The 21804-nt window shown below is 43.9% G+C and overlaps 1 long non-coding RNA gene across 2 annotated transcripts; it reads left to right on the forward strand.

Moving 5' to 3' along the window:
* The first annotated feature begins 80 nt into the window (after nt 1–80).
* On the forward strand, nt 81–17614 carry LOC117763304. Of its 2 annotated transcripts, XR_004614136.1 has the most exons (4): nt 81–1609; nt 1741–1818; nt 8953–9047; nt 16989–17614. It is a non-coding gene; the product is annotated as an uncharacterized LOC117763304 (long non-coding RNA). The 2 variants fall into 2 exon arrangements; XR_004614135.1 differs by having other exon boundaries at nt 81–1818.
* The last annotated feature ends 4190 nt before the right edge of the window (nt 17615–21804 follow it).

Raw genomic sequence — 21804 nt, forward strand, 5'->3', positions numbered from 1 at the left:
CCACTCTCTCTCTCTCTCTCTCTCTCTCTCTCTCTCTCTCTCTCTCTCTCATTCTCTGTGTCTCCGTCTCCCACCCATCTAATGCTCCCTCCCTCCTCCTTCCCCCTGTCTCCAGTGCAAATACAGTTCCTTGCTGTGTTGGACATGTGATGAAAAAGTGACTGGTTCGCGCGCTCCGCCGCACCTCCTATTTCATCATCAGTGGAGCTTTTCTCCCCTTCACTGTGCGCTCGCTGTCTCCTCCTCTCTTCCCCTCCCTCCCTCTCTTTCCTCTTTTTCTCTCTGTTTCGGTTGCTCCCCTCTTTCGGCTCCAGCCACACGCAAGGGGGAGACTTAAGCTCTGCGAGGGGAAAAAAAGAAAAAGTCTGCTGCTATTTCTACAGTCAGGGCCTCCCCACAGCCCGCCCTTCCATAGACGGGGCTTCTTTTTTTTCACTCACTACTAGCTGGATTTTAACCCTCTGCCTGCAACTAGCTGCACAGCAGCTCTGCAAAACCTGGCAACAAGTTGCTTTTTAGGGGCCTTTTCTCACTTTTGCCGCGTTGGTTTTTGCATCACTTTGGATTTTGCTGCTTTTTTTCCCACTCCTATGTTTTATTTCTTAAAAATGCAGCCAGTCCTCGTATTTTTTCACTCCGCCGTTGGGTTTCTGGTAGCGTTTATTCGATTTTTTGTCCTCTTTTTTGGGATGGAAATTTGCGAAGGTGGTCACTCGCCACGTGACGGGCCTTGTTCAACCTGGAGTGCCGGGGCGCCATTTCTGATGGGTATAACCTGCTTGTGGTGGGCTCGTGGTCTTGGATGACCACTGCGGATGACAAGCAGAGAACGTGACCAGTATCCAAGCCCGGCACGCATCTGTGTTTTACAGAAATATCCTTCGTCTGCGCCAGCGACTGGTGTGAAGTACGGCATCTCCTTCGTCTTACTCTGTCTCTCCTTATTTCCTCCCCATGTCCTCTGTCTCTGCCTCTGAGTCGCTCACTCACCCTTGTTCTCTCTCTTTCACACCGGCTCGCTCTCCTATCAGGGGAACTAGTGGTGTGCTGAGCCGGAGCTCGTCTGGGACAGGTGCCAACTGCAAACAAAAGACATTAAATGGCAATGAGAAAAAATTTTGTAGTCGCAAAATCTCAAATTGTTTGCGGCGAAGTGTCGGAAGTAGCGCTGCATGTTGTGCCTCTATAACGACCGCTTTGTGCCATTATTGCATGTTAATATTAAGTATTAAGAGGAATAATATGAGCAGGAGTGTTGATCAGGGGTTTGAAGACTTTGCCACACTTACTTTAGTGAAGGCATTTCACTTGGGTAGAGGGAGGGAGCAATGTGGGAGAGCAGCATATAGACTGCTGAATTATTCATGTACCCAGCCAAGGCTGTGACTGGACTGGTTGTGCTATTTGCATGCATCAGACATGCTGTTTGTCTGTTTGCTAACATTCCTCATTCAAAGACTTGTTAACTAGCAGACGGGCTTAGCTGGAACCTTGCAGACAGCCTCATGGCCTCCTATTGTTCCAGGCCTCGCCAGGCCCGGACCCAGCCGGTGGCAGGCGAGCCGTGCAGCCCTGAGCTTTGGGGCTCAGATTGTGGCTGGAAGAAGGAGTGAGTCTGGAGCTTAGATTTAAGGTTGGGGGTGTTCAGGCTGGAGTTCGGGGATGTGAAAGGGGGACAGTGACTGGGTCTTGCGAGGAACCACCAAACAGGAGCTTATGGTTTTCTCCTCTCCTTGACAGAGATGTGGATCAAGAAGGAAGAGTCGCCAGATTTCGGTTGCCCGACCGGACATTTGCCATCTTTGTGGTGGAATACTGGTGAGTAATATCTGTTTTAATATGTGCACACTCGTGTGGTTCCGATGGACGTTTGTCCGCGTGTTTACACTTTAGGTTTTTCGATGTTTAACAAGCACCCTCTGCAAATAAACATTTGATGCACTTGAGGTTCTTGCACAAAGTTTCTCTTTACCTCAGTGCGCCTTTATACATTCAAATATAAAAACCCTACATGCTCACATAGTTCAGGACCGTTTAGTGTACAGCAGCACACATCAGAGCGACAGATACTTTCTTTTACCGACAAAAATCTCTTCTTTCTTGAACTTTTCCCAGCCCCAGAACCTGTTTGTAATTTAGTAGTGCGGCAAAATTAGTCATTAACAGCATTTTGATTTGTGCCTGGTTAATCGTCCTTTGTGATAATCAGTGGATGAGTGGAAGGCCTCCGTTGTGGAGGTATTTGAGTGTATGTGAGTGCTGCGGTCCGGCCTCAGCGTGCACTAGAGGATGTAGATGGTGTACCTATCATGTTGATCAGTTTAATTTACTCAAAGGTTTGACTTTAGATGTCAATGAGAACATAATGCATTTCTTTAAAGTGTAGGTTTTGCGGGTTGCATTTGCGAAGCTAAGTGCAGCGTACACAGAATAATTATAAAACTCTCCTTTTATTAGCCTCTATATACGCCCAAAGCAGCACTGATCACACCATTTTCTACTTTGATGTCACAGAACTTATCCTATGCAGGGTAACATTTTGTGGCAAGTGTGGACAAAGTTTCAAAAAAATATATATATTGTAATTACACTGACGTTTACAGCGTATAAAAATATTCCCTTGTTCGCATTTTTTAAAAGGAACAAACCGGAATAAGCTTTAATCCTCTGTAAGCAATTCCACAACTGTGAAATAACGATCTTGACTTTAGACAAGTTACTTAGGATAATATGCAGGTAATTAAACATAAATTACTTCGGCTGGTTTGGCTGTTTTACAGGTATGCGGTGCTTAAACGATCAATTTAATGGGAAATCCAGGCTTTTATAGAAGCCCCAGGTCTATTCATGAGATTTAATTTGTAATATTGCCTGTAAGGGGAACCAGATCCATAGTAATAACTGTTTTCAAATATCTGTTTAAATTAGCAATTGATTGGTTGAAATCTGCCATCTTTGGCCTGGTGTGTGGTTTGGTTTGTGGTCAGATGTTAGGCTGCTTATCAGGGCTTGTATGACACCGACGTTTTTTGGAAGGGCAAAAACCAACCTGGTGTCAACTTACAGGTGATTCCACATTTCATTTTTCCATACGCAGGTGATTATGCTCCTGCATATGACTAAGCTGTGCCTGGGTGGACACATGGTTTTAGGGCTGGCAGAGTATCACACCACTCCACCCCTCAGGCCGTTCTGGCAGTGAGTCCAGGGAAAGGTTACGCGTTGAGAGGCAGATGGCAGCGTGGTGAGGGTTTGCAGTATTTTTTTTTTCTTCCTCTGTAAAAGTATACCTGACCAATCCAACAGCCTGGTGCCGCCACAATGAGGCATTCTGTGCACTGAGGGAAAACTTCAGCTTTACTGCAGCCACACAGCAAGTACAGCAAAGCCAATCGTGGGACACACACACACACACACACACACACACACACACACACACACACACACACACACACACACCACACACACACACACAAATAGAAGTATCACAATAGAATGTACATTTTTATATTTTCTTTTGCTAGCATGTCAGATATCGATACTTTTTCACAGCAGGGAACATATTCCTTGTGTATTTTTGTCCCTTAAGGGTTTTCAGTGTCAGCTCTTTGGCTTTAACGAACTGTTGTATTTAAATACTTCTTTATTCTGATAAAACCCACGAGTGCCAAAAGTGCTCATCTCATAGATTTGATAAGTCAGGTTAATTCTTAATTCTTTATTATTTTAAATTGAAGGAAACTGCCGGCCACATCTAGAACAGTCAAGTTCTCTAGCATGAACTTGACTGTGGCCTTGAACTTGGATGTGAATTTGGGGATTTTCTTTTGAAATTGTACTTTAAATCAGCATTTTCATTCGAATTTACCAGTTTTTACTCAGTATATGTTTTTGTGAAATAGCTGAAAAGTCCAACTGACAACACCGAAGAAGTTTATAGGTTTTCCGTAAAACTGCAAATAAAAGTGCAAAAAAAGGCAGAGTGGAAATGAATTCTACGTTGTGTAGAGGTTTAGTTGTGCAGTGTTGACAGTACTTGTAAATAGTTATTGTTGAAGGTAGGTCAGGCTTTTAAATTGTTATTTAAAATATTTTTTAATTTATGGGTTACCTTTAATGTGCTTTGTTTGATTTTTTATCAGTAGGACATGTACATAGTATGTAGTGTTAAGACCGAAAAAGAAGAAATGTCACAAAAATATATACTATGATGAATTATTAGTGAATTTTTAAAGTTCTGACGTCAAGTTCATAAGAGGGAAAACTTGCAGAGAAAATAATTTTACACATGTCTGTATAATTTTTTTCAAAGGGAAAAATTTGTTTTACAGAATTCATTTTGCTGTAGAGAATACAGTAATGGTTAATGAATACACAGCCTCTGCTATTTCTATGTGTGTGTGTGTGTGTGTGTGTGTGTGTGTGTGTGTGTGTGTGTGTGTGTGTGTGTGTGTGTGTGGTACATGCATGCATGTACATGCTCATTCTTGTGTCCTCTACTTGTTTTCTGGATCCTTCTTCAGTTTTAGAAATTTTGGGGTAATATTTTACAATATTCGGAGTATTTGCACAATACCGTTTCAAAAAATCTTTAATAGCTAAATCACAACTCTATCAAGAAACCTGACATTTAAATGCTCACAATAACCATTTTAAAGAACTAATTCATTTATTATTCATTTATTGACTTGATTCTACTTCTTCTGCCTTTTAGACTAGTTTATAAAATGCTACAGGGAAATATTCACTCATTTCATTTCCATTTCGTATGAGCCCAGTTGCTTCAGAATTACATTATTTCTTGCTCTCTCTAACGTTATAAAAATAAAAATTCCATGTAGTTAAAGAAAATGGAGAAACCTCCTTGCACAAACTGGCAGCCTGAGGCGTCGTCACATGTCTGAGTTTAGTATATCTTAAAACGTTTTAAATCTTATTTCATACATTACCACTCAGAATTAACAGATGGGAAGTATCTGGGGGTGGAATATCATTATTTAGCAGTGTTGTTATCTAAATGCAGATGAAAGTTGTTTCGATAAGTTTTTTGCTGTAATGGTTGTGTGTGTGTGTGTGTGTGTGTGTGTGTGTGTGTGTGTGTGTGTGTGTGTGTGTGTGTGTGTGTGTGTGTGTGTGTGTGTGTGTAGCAGCTCTATAGACGACCGCATCTCTCTGGGTCTTTGTATTTCTGCCAGATACTTTTCGAGTGTTGATTGTGGGGTTTAGGTCATGTGCCAGCGCTCAGTGTTTTCTTACCAGTGAAAATAAATAATTCGCCAAAACACAACACAGCAATAAGCCACCGACACACTGCTTCATTTGTTAAGTGGATAAATTGGTATTTAAGATGATGTGATTTTGTTTCATTTATGAGCTCGCTGTGATGTTGTGAGTTCCATCCAATTTCCTCCTGGCTAATAAGAAATCCAGATTAGACTGTGGGGGGAACCGGGGCCAAGTAAACACTCACTGTAAATATACAATATATTGTTTCCTGCCACAATAATAAAGCCTCTTCCTCTCCCCCCCCCCCCCCCCCCCCCCCCCCCCCCCCCCATGTCTGAGCTGTCTGGAGGACTGACATGCAGGGTTTGACTGACACGTACATATATAGTGCTGAGTGGGCTGAAAATGCATTTGTGTTGTCGTGTAAGAGGATATTTCATGTCTTCACCAATTCACCATTTGTGTCATTTTATTTTATTTAATCAGTGGACATATTGACACTGGAATATGTATTGATTTTAACAAAATGGAGTTTTGTTTTTTGTTTTTTGGTGTTGGGCGTTTTCAAATATTTTAAAGTCACATCCTGATTTAACTCACAGGACAATAACATTTCTATTTTAACTACTAGGTTGGAAATGTGTGCATCCATTTAATGTGGAGCTCTCTCTTTGTAGCAGAAACAGTGTCCGTGTCGTCATGTTTCAAGTTCCAGTCAGCGAACACTAATTTACTTGTAAAATGAAGGACATGTGAGATAAAATCGGACACGTTGTTATGCTGATGGAAAATACATTTCTATCCAGGGTATCTCAGTGTTAAGATTTTGGACTTTCACCAAGGAATTCAGGTGCAGACTGACAGAGACTGACAGACTATAAGCAGTGGTGCAAAGTAGCTCACACTATGCAGCGAGTGAGCACGCGCAGGTCGCTGCTTGCAGACATGGAGCTGGATTGAAATCCCACTTCGGCGGCGATAGCATATCTAACGGTCACAATGCATTCTGCAGAACAAAACCAAAAAAAGAAAAACCTGCGAGACAACCGGCTGCATTTTTTACAGTATACTTGTGTCAATCATGGTGACATTTGCCTCAGGGTTTCATTTAGCAGTTGTCAGCCTGTAGAAAAAACCTGCACAACCCTGTAGTCAGAGCGGGTGTCTGTGTGGTAGAAGGTGGCCGGGGCTCCCCGTTGGCCCTCCTGTGCTGCTGCGAATGTGGGACAGGACAAGAGTGGATCTGCAGTGGCCACTACAGGCTGTGGAGGACTCGTGCAGGATCTGCAGTACAGTACAGTAGGAAGTCGGCGAGGCCTGAAAATGGGCTAAACGCAGAGGCTCCAACCCAAACACACACTTACACATATTGTTTTGGGGGGTTGCACTCTATAGAAAAATAACGATGATGCACACAGGTCACACATACTGTATATACATCCACACCAGTGTGCCTAAACCTGCTCTCCCTCGCCTCTCTCGCCATACGTGGAAGCCATTAGCGCATTACTCCATTGACTACTGAGGATTGGGGGCCATTTTATTCTCCCCCCCGTGTTAATCAGGGTGTCAGCTGGGAGCGTCACATGTAACTTATCCACAAAACCGCAGCAACTCCGCCGAGGCAGCGCGCACACTCATAATGACATAATATTGGACTGGGGGAGAGTTTCAGGGTTGACAAATGATGTCGATTTTCCTCCCCCCCCCTCTACCTCCCCCCGTCTTCTTTCCCTCTGAATGGTTGCTTTACATCAAGGGCCCTTCGGCTGAGGTCAAGGTCATTTTTTATTTGCCCGATGATTTTCTTATACGCTTACTGTACAACCCAAAGGTTCACTGCTGAGACCTGAGTTTCTCAAGTGGGATTTGTCAGACGTCTCACTGGCAGATTTGCCGTCGTCCAACCAGATTAACATTTAGAATCATCAAAATAAGACAAAATGCTCACTACGCAGCGTCACATGCGAGTGTCTCTCCGTGCGAGTCGTCAGGACGGATCCTTGTTTTATGTACCTGCCAGGCAAAGCGATATTCCAGATAATGCTAAGCTGCGCCCACTCAAACTTCTCTTTTCCAACGCTCATATATTTCTGCAGCTTTTGGCCTCCTCCGTCGCCAAGGCAATTTAGCCAGGGAGAAACTGCAGAATCAGCAGAACTGTTCCACTCGGAGGTAAGGTTGGAAGCGCTGAAAGGCCTCGCCTGCAACTCTCCGACTATCAAAATACTGTAAATCCCCTTCCTCGCCATTTATCAGGCCCGGGCTGAATTATGTTGGCTGCATGCGAGTGATAAAAATAAATATACTGGCTGGAGCTGTCTTTGTGTTATTAGTTTCACCTCAAGGAGAAAGGAATATCGAATACATTTTCTTATACTGATTTGACTGCGATTTTATACAACTGCATTTCTGATTTCTATTGTATAATTCAGCATGCCGGTTATGTTTATATATTCAGGTTTACTTGCTACAGTGCTGTGGAAAAGGTAGTGGGACCAAAGATTTTGTATGTAGAGTCACATAACTCACCCTACGAAGTACTGCAGGACTCCAGCTTTAAATTTGTATCCGTGTGTGTGTGTCTTTGTGTGTGTGTGTGTGTGTGTGTGTGTGTGTGTGTGTGTGTGTGTGTGTGTGTGTGTGTGCGCGCGCTGAAGACTATCCCTTCTGCACACAGTCGCCCAGGCTTCTATGAGTCACCAACATGAATACACACACAAACAACACTCGCACACAGAGTGCATTGAGTGCACAGCCAGGACATGAATCTCCCTCCACGGGCTGGAGGAGTTAGGTTACTCATGAGCCCATAAACATGTCTTGGCTGCGCTCCAAGGCACTGCACTGTAATTACAAACATTAGAAACAATATAGACCAGACCCATCCCCGGCAAAGGCTGTGTCCCACGCTGCAATTAGCGTCCTCGTCCAGAATTATCACCCTTCAGCAGCCGCCACCGTGCTGAGTGCAGTCCTTTAATTGGCAGAGTCCTCCTTGGTCTGCTGGAGGACAACGCCGAACGTCTCTCTTTATCTCCGCCACCCTCTTAATTTTCTGCAAACGGAGATTTGTCTAATGATGACTAACTGCCTCCGCTGTCCTTTGTCCCGTCACACACACACACACCTACCTACGTGTGTGTGTGCTACCGGACAACACAAGTCAGAAGCTGCTGCGTGCATCAGCTCTGCGTGGTCTTGTACGTGCCCTCGTGTGTGAGCGTGAACATACTGTGTAGCAGAAAAATCACCTCTTACGCGCAGATTCGCCACTTCGCCCACGCACATGACACCGTGGGCTTTCAGCAATACCGCTTGCCAAATGCGTGCACGCATGCAGCGAGTGGGTGCTATGCTGGGCAAGGCCGAGACCACGGCGGAGCTTGTGTGTGTTGGTGTTGGGCGAGCATGCGGCTCGGAGAGTTGGCCGGTGTACAGGCCGGCAGAGGAGGGTGCGGCGTGTTATATGTTCCACTAATGAGTTTCCTTGGCCAGGCGAGACTGTGGGGCAAGCTTATTAGTAAACAGGCTACAGAGAGGAGACCTCTGCCGCCGCTGCCGCTGCTGGCTCTCCCAGCTGATCTCTCTCTCCCTTTCTGCCTCTCTGTGTTGTTTTCTCCACCTCTCCCGTTTCCATCGCTGTAAATTGTCTCTCCCTTCGACCTCACACAAGTCTCACCCTCAGCCTCTCTCTCTCTCTCTCTTTGTCTCTCTCTCTTATAGGCAGAGAGATGGGCTTTCGACTCCAGCCACAGGCACAAATAATTTAGCCAACAAGTGAATTCACAGACAGACAGACTGGCGATCGCTGCAGCAACGTAAGTACCATAATGTATTTTAAATTTGATATGTTTTTATTTAATGATGCATCGTAATGCCGTTGCGTTGTCTTGCATTTCGTTTAATAAGATGAAGCCTGTAATTAGATGCTGCATAAGTTTCATTTGGTGTACGCACTGCTCTGTCCACATCTATCACCACTCTGAGACTCTTTATAATGTGAGCCTGCATTAGATTAAATCATAATGTGCCTTTATCCCATTTGGAAGGCCAAGTGGTCCCAATGGCTTGTTAGTGCTGTAGATAAAGAAATAAAAGACAAACAAAAACTCACATAATCATTAGCGCATGTGAATAGTGCAAATGCTCAGGGTCTAATATTGAATTGTCCACGAGGAATAGGAAGTCTTGACTCCCTCTCTGAGCCGGGCCTGGATCTGTGAGAAAATGGCTTCCACTCTCTGCCTCCCAGCTCTCAGCTCCCCGCCGCCATTTTGTGCCTCACTGCCAAAGTAGTCAGGTAGCAGTGTGAAGAGGAAAGCAAGGGGGGGGGAAATTGGGTAAAAAAGCAAAATAAATATAAAAAGGGAGGAGCTAAGAATTGGAGGTTTCACAGTGTACAATGGTAGAATGCTTGATATTCTTACAGAGAGGTTTTTAATTGTTGCCGACTGACTGCGTACAAACAATCAGATGCCCCTCTGGACCCTGCCCAGCTCCTCCTCTCAAAGCGCTGACCTTGGGCGGGCGCCATGAGCGGTTCTTTTTCCAGCGGGGCAAAATGTGCTGGCAGAGCCCACAGCTGCACGACCCCCTTCCACCCTCCATCAGTCCTGCCTCGTTCCTCCCCAGCAGACTTAGCCCCCATAGAAAAACAACCAGCCTGCATATTACACACTCTACCGCCAAAGTGCGAAGTTTTAACATCTGCTCATGTACCTATATCTCTGTGCTAACCGCAGCACGCTCTCAGCCGCAGCTTCAAACCCAACTAGTGCCTGTATCGCATGCGTAAGTCCGCGCCTCGCCCTGCGACCTCCAGCAACAGCAGTAGCTGCGGCTCTGCCAGCAGCTCTGGAATTCTGAAGGCATATGATTACATGTGCAGATGTTATTAAAATCCTCCTGTCATCTGACCCCAAGGCTGCTGCTACTATATCATGCTTTCAGTCGGTGCCTGTTGCTGCTGCTTCTCTCTCGATCGGCCCGCTGCTACAGTCGAACCAAATCGCGCAGCATTTTAGCGACAGCGGACAATCAGTGGAAAACGGAGCTGTTTTGTAGTTATTTGACTTACAGTTCCATCATGATGAATCATTTAGTTAATATATCAATCGTAGCCAAGTTTACTTTTGGAACAATTTCAGACGAACAAATATTTCTCTGTTGCTTTTGTTCCATTTCAGATCAGATTCACAGTTAATAGAATCAGACAGTTTACTGTCTTTTGCTAATTTTCTCCCTTTTTCAGCTCGCTATCACTCAGCAAACTCATGGTAGCACCAGAATGATTGACACAGAGACAAAGGCTGTGTCTGAAATCACGCACTAATCACTATATAGTCCACTATATAGTCAATTTGCCATTTTCTAGGCATGTTCAAATGTTTAGCGAAATTATTTATACCCTCTATAGTGGACTCATTGTATCCGACAGTGCATCATGAAAAGTAGTGTCCAACCAATGGTCACCAACAGAGCAATATCCACCATCATGCACCTGACATGAAGAAAGGGTGGAGAGGAGAGAGGGCAGCACGTCTCAGCCACATTTCTACTCCTTCTTCTTCTTATCAAGAATATCTGAATATTCGTGAGAATATCACAGACAGGTTTTTCTTTTCACAGACCGATTTTAAAACGGTCTAAGTGGACGTCCCTAATATTTCCAATGGCGTAGTTTAGTTTTTTATTACCTGCACGAGACAAATCTGCGACCTGTAAACTATGTAAATAAGAGCAGAGCAGTGCATCACAGCACAAACTGCATTTAACAAGTTTATTTCTACATTTAAACATAGTCATCCAGTATGCTCACAGAACAGTATTAACACGAGGTTTAAAAAACATCCATTATTTACTGTAGGAATTCCATCGGCTGATATTGTTGTTGTATGTCATGATCCTGCAACAGTGACGTAATTAGTGGCACAGTAAGTAGTGCCTCAAAACGTTTTGTTCTTTTGCCGATGAGCTCACTATATGGTCCTCTTCATAGAAGTCCCTATTTAGAGAGTAGGGGTTATAGCGGGTGAGTTGGTGATATCGCACACATCAGCCAGAGACACAAATTGTTTCAGTGCCTCATGTTTTTTGCAACCTATTGGGAAAACATTTGATGCTTTCATTTAAAGACTTGTAGAAGACAGCAACATATAGATTATACAGTACACTTTACAAATATACATAAAAATAGATGTTTCCCGCAGTGGAGCAAAACATATTGACAGCTTACACAGAATATATTTTTTAAATATTATGTGGGTGTCTGTGGCCCAGGAGGTAAAACAGGTTTCACTAATCCCAACACCATATTACGCCTGACGGCTGAGTCCTCAATGTGTGAATGTATGGGTGATATTCATTCTATCTGTGATTGGGTGAATGTGAATGCTTTGAGTGGTCGGTAAGACAAGAACAGAGTGATATAAATGCAGTCCATTTATCACTGGGGGGGGGGGGGGGGGGGGGGGAGCTTGGTACTCTATCTGTTTATGGTCAGGAGTGATGCTGTGAAAACTCCCTCCCTGCATCAGTGTGTATCTTTGCTGCTATGTAACTAATTTAGACTCTATGTGCAAAATATAGCAGAGGTGCCTCCAGCAGTATTTAGGCCTGTCACAGTCAAGTTGTCATTGAGACAGACAGACAGACAGACAGACAGACAGACAGACAGACAGACAGACAGACAGACAGACAGACACTCAATGGCTTTGCTTACACTTCAGAATGCACTCTGTCCCCTTTGGCTCCGCGCTCCTTAATCTGGCCATGTGTGTGCATACGGGACAGAGCGGCCTCCATATTGTGTTTGTGGAATGAATTATGAATGCCGTTGCATGACCGTGGCCCGTTTCTACAGTCTATCTCTCAAACATCTACCCAGAGACCAAAGCATAAATACATTTACTTGGCTTAGACCTCTTGGAAATGATACTGTGAATCTGGCCTGCCTGCGTTTGTTTATGATTATATAGAGCAGATGGCCATGCAACATGGTCATATATCACACACTGGCTGCCTCGCTGGCACTGCCACACACACACACACACACACACACACACACACACACACACACACACACAGACGCTTGTAGGCAGAAATGTAGGGAGCGAAGGTGATTCAATTGCGCAGAAATGTATTCATAATTATTCTATCAATCACAGGGGGAGAAGTATTAAATATCTTTATCAGTGCCCATTACTGTATATTCCACTCGGTGTTGGCAGCGGTCCTGGAACTATAGGCACCGGTGCTAATAACTGCTGCCAAACCAAGCTTTTCAATGCTAACTGTGTTTAACTGCGCTGTATTTACGGCTTTAGCATTCAGCTGTAACTGCTAACCACTGTAGTGAGTCTGACAGCGGCCAGCTGTAGCCTGGGGGGTAACAAGTTCTTCAAGGTTACAAACTGTACAGAGCCCCCGTCTGCCTGTTCTGGCCCTCTGTCTGTCAGCTGAAGTTCATATCCAGGGAGAAAGGTATTTGTCCCACCCTCTAAATATAGCTGGCGACAGATGCAGCTCGATGGGGCACTGCCCAAGCTGAAAGGGGCCCCGCAGGCAGGCCGGAGCGGAGCTGGGCATGTAGACGTGTCAGGGCTTCAGGCTTCCCCTAATAGACCGTAGGGCCCTACAGGTCAACAGCAGCCACATGGCAGTGCATGTTTCACCAGCTCCCATGAGCAAGGAGGAACAGAGACTGAGCCCGTGACACTTTACACGAGAAAACAAAAAATAGATCATGTTTGATGTATTTCTAGATGTACAGTACATTGAAACACTGGCCACAATCCACAGTTGAAATTCTCGTTTTTAGAGGAAAACATCATTGTGATACGAACTCCGTGAACACTATGAAATGTGTACTCCAGCTCGAAAAAATCTTTCGCTGCGTGACCACAATTTAGATTTTAGTGCTTATGTGTCCTTGAATTTCACAACCTCATACGAGGCTATTAATCTTATAACCCTAAAGTAGAAGCCATGTGCTGTACACTGGTTCCACGGCACAAATTAGATCAAGACAGATTAGGGTTTTTTTGCCTGTGGTTATAGTATGCGAGGCCATTCAAGCACAAAGATCTGATATGTGAAAAAAAAATAAGTAAAGGGTGAGGTAAAGGTCTGAGATATGATAACAGAATACAATAAAATAATTAAACACGATTCATTTGTTAAGTGACCTTGGTTTAATCACCAGTTCAAACATTTTGATATTAATGAAAAATAAAGCATCAGTGTATTGTTAGCCTCATATAGGCATTAGTACCACTAACACTAATGAGTATAATGAGTATAAAAAAGCATCATGTTTCAGGTGTCCTGATATTAACTGCAACTGTACTAGACACCTGGCCCTTCAAGTCATTTTCCATGTACTGCAGACCTCTGTCCATGCCTGTGCCTCGCTGTGCATCCTGCAGCCTCACACATGTGCATGCGAGGGTGTGTGTGTGTTTCCTCTGCGTACATGTGACTGTACACTGTGTGTGAGAGATGAGAAGCAGCTGGCAAGGTTGGGCTGAGTGGTCTGGGCGACCCCTGCTGCGTGCCCTGTCATTACAATGATTGGGGTCGTTTTTTACCTCTAAGGATGGGGCCGGGCGGGGGGGGGGGGGGGGGGGGATCAGCTAGCTCGGCCTAATCCAGCCCTCTTCACCTGGCATGTTTATGGCTCTGCTGGGGGGGTCACTGGGTCCGGTTCATCTCACAGCCTGACAAGCAGACGCACATAATATGTACATAGGCGTGACTACATGCGAACTCCATCACACATGTATACACATGTTGATCTGCACACACACACACCCCCACATGCAGGAGTGTGTACGTTACGCATGCTTTCATTTGTAAATGTAGCTCCACACGCACACGTAGGCACAAGCATTCAAACACCTTCATGTGCACATATAAATTCTCCCCTCTTTCACTCTGCTAAGACACAAGGCTTGCAAGCTCAATGTCTGCCTCATGCAGAGGTGAGGGGGAGGTCAGCCTGTCTGACTGAGCAGAATCCCCCTGTGGCTTGCCCCAGCCATCCCCCCTGGCATGTGTAACAGGACCTGCCCATGCAGCCCCCCCCCCCCCACTCCTGTCCTCCCCCTGGCCTGGTATAAATAGATGGGTCATGCCTGCTGTGCTACCCGGAGGGGGCTGTGTGTGAGGGGGGGGGCACAGAAGCCATGCTTCCCTTTATAAATGCTGCAGCGTGTCTATCTGGATTCCTCCTGTCTGCTCCCAGACACCTCTGCACTTGTAGCACTTGTGGAAATACATGTGTACAAGTGCGTGCACATACTGCACTTGTATCTATAGCTATACCACGTCTTTGATACGAGGGAAACAACCCCTGTATACTCACAAGGGCTGATGAGCACATGTACTGTGCACATTTGCAAAACCATAAGCATTCACATAATATTCTGGAGGCTTAAAGACTCTGAGGAAGAGTCAGATGAAGAGTGTCTTTTCTTAAAACTCTTCAAACAGGCAGATACTAGAAATTATTGAAAAATTATGCCAATAGTGTTTTTTTTTGCAGATTCCTTTCTTTCAACATTGTAAATGTGTTTCTACAAACTCCTAAAACACACAGAGTGGCTCATAAACTAATAAATTAAACCTTAATAAATTATAAAATTATCATATAATATAATGTGGGGTTAGAATACAAGTAAACAAGAATTTACTGCTGACCTTCTGCACTTTACCTCTCTTATCTGTCTATATTATAAGAGCTTTGGGGTTATGGTGTGGAGCTTTGTGTGTTGGTCCTGCACTTTCCTCAAGTGTCCAGTTCCATTGTGACTTAATTTGTCAAATTGAAATTGTGTAGCTGTTTTCAACGTTTTGGCAGAGAATCGGACAAAAGAGAGATTTTGATTCACCAACATAAAATAAAGATTAAATTAAGAAAGACCTAAATTACAAGAATCTACAATATAGATTTATGGGACTGCATACACTAGTGGAGGATGAGTAGAAGTATATCGAAATGTTGGCATGTACATTGTGTAAATGTCCAGTTTCTTTCTTCTGACTGACCACAGGTCAACAGAACCCCAAAGATCCGTTCACAAGGTTGCAGCACTTCACTCACATCTGATGATTACTGCAGTGACACTCAGCCTCTGCATTGATTGATTAGAGCTGTGGCACTTAGACTGACGTATGATTCAATTTAAGTGTCTTTCTAAGCAGTGTGTGCCTTTACTTTCAACACTTGTGTGATGATGTGATGATGTAAATTGAGGTACATTTTTTTATCTTCCCAGTGTATGGTTGTGCAAATGTGCATCCATTGCAAACTGTGTCCTTGCGTGCGTGTGTATTTTTTGCATTCCTGTGTGCACGCCCCACTGGAAGGGCATGGGTTTGTGTGACATTATTAGACATGGACTGTAGTAAGCAGGGCTTAGCACCTTAGCCCCTCTACACAGCTAATAGAGGTGGAGAGCTTAAGCAGCGTATCAGTTACAGATGCTATGCTATGGATGCTTTCAAGTGAAGGTGCGCTTGCTGAGTTTGCACCCATTTTAAGAAGGCCGAATTTTCAGGTGGACAAGCTCTTAGTGAGGGAGGTGTTTTTAGATTGTATTGCATAACTGTATGGAGAGCCCTAAACAAGTGTGTGTGTGTATGCATTGCACTTTGGTCCTCTGCAGTGTGTGTGTGTGTGTGCGTGCGTGTGTGCGTGCGTGTGTGCGTGCGTGTGCGTCTGGGGGCGAGTGTGAATATTTCCCTGTCACTGGATGATAGCAGCTGGCTTCACTTGAAAGCAATAGCTTTCCTGGACACACTCTTGCGTTGGTCAGGATCCCAGACCCATCTACTATATTAGATTGAAGTATGCCCAGTCAGCAGCAGAGAGAGAGATGAGAAAGAAAGGACGAAAGAGAGGAGAGGAGAGGTGAACGAGGAGAGGAGCTTTTTGCAGGGCTGCACAATGAGAATAGACGTGAATGTTGCTGCTCCTCACTAAGCAGACACTTTCCACTATGTGGTGACTCTCTGTTTTTTTCGTTTGACTTTTAAGTTTCCTGCAAAGCCTTGATCTACTGTGCCTGTAGACCCGTTTCCGTTCAGAAATTGCAAACAGTAAATTTGTGTTGGTTTGTTTTTCAACTTAATGGATTTAGCTCGACAGGAAGTCCATTCTAAGTAAATTAAGTCCCCTGTACATTATCCTCGCTGTGGCCCTGCCTGTCCGTTTCCCTCTGTCATTACCATATGCATTTGTGCACGTGTGATACTTCAGGTTGCCACACTGTATCTGTGCAACTGTCTGTCTGCAAAGTGTCTGTGACCCTGTGAGGGTGTGTGTCCGTGCATATTTAAAACCCATTCATCCAGTGTGATGGTGTAAGTAAGGCGGCGTTGAATAATGCAGAGGGCCTTAGATTCGCCAGTGAGCGGACGCAGTGGGGCCCCTCAGCTCGAGACCATTTGGGATTGTTCTGTGCTGCATTAGAGCTTTCAAAGATCCCAAAACTTGAACTTTTTATGTGTGTGTGCTGAAGTTTACCCAGATGTGATTTGGTTTCTGCATCTTGCAGCAGTTCCACACACAGGATGGTTTGGTTTTCTCACAGAACACAAAAGTATGAGCCATTCGGAATTTCATACAAAATATACTGTAATTACAGAAACTGCAGGAAAACAATATGTTTTCACCCGAATGTTTGCAATTGGTCTCACACACGTCCAATGTAAAAGTCTCAGTGTTGAAGTAACTCTCCGTTTTCCTTTGTTTGCAGAGGGAGCAGCAGATTTTCACTCGCGGGGATTTGCAGACGGAGGTTACCTGTCATGCTGCTTAATACTGTGATGGAGCGAGGAGGCGACAGGCCAGCGTTTCACCCCCCCACTCCCTCTCTGTCCTCGCTGTGTGGAACAGAGCAGGTGAGAAACATTAACAGAGGCAGCAGCAGCAGCTGTGGCCCTCTGCTCCACACATGTGGGCCAGGATATGAGCTAGCTCGAGCTCGCCCACTCTCAAACATCGGTCATTACTGTTAACACTCTCCTCTCTGAAGCAAAGAGTATGTAGGAGGAAAAAAAAGCTGAAACGAGGTGGAATCAGCACAAACTGTAGCATGGAAAAAAAAGTAGTTTGATTTCCATGCACTTTATCATACAGTATGCTGTGAACAGTTCTCATTAGCTTTAGTGCAGGGGTTCGAAAACATTTTGTCTTGTGACCCCTTAAAACCAAACTCTTCCTACTCAAACCCTCGTGTCACAGGTTGCAGAGAGTTGTACGTTTTGTTTTAAGCATCTCAACCATAGAGATATTCTATCAGTTTCTTTAATTTGAAACATTTTTGGAAGCCTGGAGAGGTAGCTTAAAACTTTCACAACTAGAAAGGCACTCAGTAGAGCTCATAACTCCTCCAAGGCCAAACAGCCCCCTTATGAAAACACATTTAAATTCACTAGATCCGTATTTTCATTTGGATCTGCGCAAAATATCAGTCTCCTAAATATGTCCGTTTCTTTTAAATCAATATCCATTAATTATTCTCTGAGAAATAAAGGACAAATATGAAAAACACCCTCTTTCAGAATGTTAAAAAAGAGTGAAAATCGAATCTGGATCCACACCTAAATTTAATTTGAAATCTCCACAACATTTCATTGAAATCTGTTGAGCAGTTTTTGCATAATCCTGCTAACTAACAAAAGAATGCCAAGGAAAATATTAAAGTTATAAAAGTACTTCTCAATAACAGTATCTTCCAGCTTTCTTCATGAGTTGACTGAATGTCGATTGCTGTTTGGTCTGGAGTTTTCTCGAATGGACACTATTTAATGAATAGAACGTTGCATTTTAAAGCTTTTGAGGTTGAACTAGTTTCTATAAAATCCTCATTGTCCCAGTGCCCTTTAAATGACATTCTGGTTGCATTTGAATATGAAAACATCTTGGTTATAAAATTTGTTTACTGCAAATGCACCTATGCTGGATCATTTGAATTCCCCCTCAGCTGGAGCCGTGAACCGGATGACCCAGTCGTCACATTGTGTTCCGAGCACAAAGACGCCAGTCACATGGGGTGAGCTGTCCCAGAGGAGAGTGGCGTGTGTGTGTGTGTGTGTGTGTGTGTGTGTGTGTGTGTGTGTCTGTGTATTTGTGTTTCTGTGAATCATAACCGCTGTTTTGTATTCAGCGAGGTGTGTCGACGCGGCGTCACCTGCGAGAACAGGGGTCCTGAAGGGACTCTTGTTTTTAAAGACTGTCCTTTGGGGTGAGGTAGTAGGTTGTATAGTTTTAGGGTCGTACCCTTCCTGTCAGATAACTATACAACTTACTGTCTTTCCTGAAGTGGCTGTAATGTCATCAGACGCCAGTGTTGAAGCTGTCGGATCGGGATCAACTCGATGGAATGTGCGGTAAACGCTGCTCACTGCTTAGAACATAACAACATTTAATAATGGCAGGTCGCGTGGGCTTGTAGTTAATGTTTCTCTCTCGTGATTTTCAGATTCTGTAGGCTCCTTGTGAATAAAAAAAATGATTCTCAAAGTGTAGTCTTGCTGGTTCTGTTTATGCTACACAAACAACAATAATCAACACATGATTTAAAAATGATTTAAAAACTGAAAGTTGTGCAAACTTTTACAAAACCCTGTTCTCATCTGACTGTCACCCCTTGTCCTCTTTTCATCTTTCTGTCTATTCAACAGTTTATTGTCCATCTTTAATCATCAGTCTTCAAAGTTGTGTTCTCATATTTTGTATTGCTAGTGTTTTAGAAATAAAAAAGTGAGGTTTTACTTTCAAAATGTATTTAGTATTATAAAATGATGTCTCTTTTATGTCACTCCACCGTTATGCTCTCCAGTGTTAAGGTAAAGCAAAGCTCGCCGCCCTGTAGGATCACTCTGATGTTCGTACGGGGTGAGGTAGTAGGTTGTGTGGTTTCAGGGTAGTGATTTTGCCCAATCAGAAGATAACTATACAACCTACTGCCTTCCCTGAAGGGCAGCAATACGTCACCAAACAGACAACAGGGGGCGTCACGTGCACAGTCTCACAAGAAATAAAAACTCCCAGGATGAGTGAAGCAAACCAGGTCAAACGTCCAGGTCAGGAGCTTTTACCTGGAGCAACCACAGCAGCAGAGCGGACAGCAGGTAAAGTCTGTTCATGTGTGGAAGTTGTCGTTTTTGATTTTCTGCTTCAAACAATAATAAAAGCTAAGAAATAATCAGCTTGTCATTGGTGTTTTGTTTTTCTTACACCACATGAGTGTCAGTTTAAATGTTTAAAACTTAACAGTGTAGCAGCTGCATTGGTGCGAACTGGTCTCCAAGGCATCGTCATTCCTCCGCTGCAATTTGGACCCACCTTATAATATATTAGAGTAGAACTGGATCTCACGACATCAACCACAACAATCACAATGGTCAGCTTCCAAATTCTCATAAATCCTTGGTCAGTCTACAAGCCTGTGAGCAAACATTGTTTTATCCCCTTACTGTCTTGGTTGGGAAAATATTGGAAGTGTCTATGAAAAAGCTTGAAGTGATGACCACCCACCCACCCACCCATCCATCCACCCACCCACCCATCCATCCACCCACCCATCCATCCATCCATCCATCCGTCCGTCCCAGCAGTCCTAGGATCAGCTCACAGCCCACACGACGTTGTGAAGCCCCAGAGCCGAGCAGATGGAAAGATGATCGTGGCAACACTCTCACCTTCTGGGCTACAGCGTGATTCACATGGCAACAGATGATGGTTACATTAATCCGTCTCTCTCTGGCCAGTAAATACATGCACATACACACGGACGGAGATAGATGGCTAACAAGGTGAGGTGCCAGCTGGTGTGAGGCCATCTTGGACACCAGACATGCCTCACTGTCTGGGACCGCAGCCCTGTATCTCATATCAAGGTCAGACTTGACTTGGGTTGTCAGTCAAAGTGAGAGTCCTCGCTCAACCCCACTACGCAGCCACTGAACCAGTCAGTTAACTGAACCAGTCAGTTAACTGAACCAGTCAGTTAACAGCATATTAATATGTTTTCAATTTAGATAGCCATGTTCACACACATTTAAAATCTATTTTACACACTGCCTCACTTTGCATGACATGGTTTCACACACATCAATCACACCTGACCTGCTGGACTGGTCACATATCCTGCAAATGACACAATGAGCAGGATTATGTGAATCACCAGAGCAGCATTGCAGCGTGGGAAAATAAACGTCTACCGAGTTGGGAGTATTTGTATATGGGGCTACACCCAGTGTGTAGCTGTCCCCTGCCAGCCACCATATTGAACTGATTTGAGCCTTGGCCCTGGTGATAGAGCAAAGTGAGCTGAATACTAAGCCTGTTGAGACAATGGATCTGTGTGCTTCCTGTCTTTGGGGTTGCATCTCTAAAGGCCATCCCTCCATCCCTCCATCCCTCCATCCCTCCATCTCTCCTGCCTCGCTGCTTCACCAAAACTCTCACCACACACAGCTTCGACATCCGCCCTGGGATTTTCTCTTCCCAAGAAAGAAGGAGCCAATGAATTGCCTTTGAGTCTCAGTCTAAAACATACGAGTCAGAATTCAATTCAATGTTAATCTGAATTTGCCAGGAAATGCAGAAGAATGACACTCAGAGCAGTGCTTTTATAAGCCTTCGCATGATGTCATGGCTTTATGGATGGAATAGTGTTATTGATCGAATGTAAGTGGAGAGGATTGAAGGCTCTATGAGCGCAGGCCTCTCAAATAAACCACTGAGTGCATTCACTAAAATGCAAAACACTAAGCCTGCGTCGATATAGATTCACAAGCATTAACCTGTGCCTCTGAGACCATAAAATGTGTTATTCAATATGAAATATGGTCAAAAGAAATCAAATTGCTTTTTTATAGCACTTATATTTATTCCATATTCATATTAAGATTCTTCTGCACATAGAAACAAGGCATTTGAATACAGTCAGTCACCAGAGTGACATCATTCACAGAAAGTACTAGGCCTCATTCGCAGATAAAGCAAAAGTGCCACCTAGTGGATGCTCAGTCAATAGGCTCCATCAACAATATGTTTCTCTACGTTATATTTTTACTGGTTTTGTTATATATATTCTATAAACAGAGATCATTTTCATGTGGTCGAAGAATGGTGCAAATGTCCGTCACAATAATCTGAGCTGCCTGGTAATGTCCTCAAATGTCCTGTTTGGTTCAACCACTTCTACACAGTCAAAATATTCACTTAACTATAACGTATGACAGGGGACATTTTTCGAATTCTTACATTTGAGAACAATTAGGTTGATTTTTTATTTTTTTTTGCCATTATTTTAATGTATAATCAGTTTTGCTGCTGTTGCTTCCAGCTCCCACCTGTGGCCCTCAAAAGGATCAGCAGATAAGTGATGGAATAATGCACGGATAGATCTAATACATTTATGAATATTTATTTATATTTATTTCCCATTATTTTAATCCATATACCAAAAACAAAAACTTTTTGCTGTAGGTAATAATAACCTAAATTATAAATAGGTACATGTGCGGTGACCAGTAGCTGCAGTATTTCAGCAGCAGGTG

The sequence above is a fragment of the Hippoglossus hippoglossus genome, chromosome 6 (assembly GCF_009819705.1).
Source record: "Hippoglossus hippoglossus isolate fHipHip1 chromosome 6, fHipHip1.pri, whole genome shotgun sequence".
NCBI lineage: Eukaryota > Metazoa > Chordata > Actinopteri > Pleuronectiformes > Pleuronectidae > Hippoglossus > Hippoglossus hippoglossus.